This window comes from Aquarana catesbeiana, linkage group LG10, assembly GCF_042186555.1.
Source record: "Aquarana catesbeiana isolate 2022-GZ linkage group LG10, ASM4218655v1, whole genome shotgun sequence".
NCBI classification, from domain to species: Eukaryota; Metazoa; Chordata; class Amphibia; order Anura; family Ranidae; genus Aquarana; species Aquarana catesbeiana.
The window spans coordinates 21403398-21404122 of NC_133333.1; the positions used below are offsets into that span (position 1 = coordinate 21403398).

Genomic DNA, 725 nt, shown 5'->3' on the forward strand with positions numbered 1-725 from the left:
GTTTATGGTTCCTGACATACTCTCAGGAGGCGCGTTACACTGTGCGTTCTCTGCCATTCAAGCCCTCATCTGCACATGGTAGCAGAATTGTTCAAATAAGAGAGCACAAGGTCCCTCAAAATCCTCCACACCAGGGAAATACTCCCGGTCCCCCACATTACCCAGTGGATGCCTAATTCAGTTTTTTTCCCTCGGGACCCCCATTATACCAGCAGGAATTCTATACAGCCAGCCATCCTAGCTGGAATACCAGAATGATGGAGGAGCACCCCTACTGGATACTTATAAGAACAAATACTACATTTGATCTTAGCCAAAAGGCTGAGAAGTGAGAACCTTTGGATACAGCTGGATCTTTTTACTATAAAGTCATTTAATTAGTGGTTTGCAAGTAACATAAAAAAAATTAACCCTACTAAAGGAGTATATGCTGTTTACATTACAATGAAAAAATTACTAAATTAGGCGGATCTGTCACATATCTGTCTACCCAATCATATGGGGGGAATAACAAAAACAGAACATTTGTTTGCACTTGAGTATTCATACATTGGGTATACATTGGGTATTCATAATAAACAAAGTTTAACCCTTTCACGATTTTTGACATTTGGTGTTTACAAGTTAAAATCTGTATTTTTTGCTAGAAAATTACTTAGAGCCCCCAAACATTATGTATATATTTTTTAGCAGAGAATCTAGAGAATAAAATGGTGATTGTTGCA

At 38.1% G+C, this 725-nt stretch overlaps 1 pseudogene; it reads right to left on the reverse strand.

The window, feature by feature from the left end:
• Positions 1–213: 213 nt before the first annotated feature.
• On the reverse strand, positions 214–333 carry LOC141111514 (U2 spliceosomal RNA; annotated as a pseudogene).
• Positions 334–725: the final 392 nt, after the last annotated feature.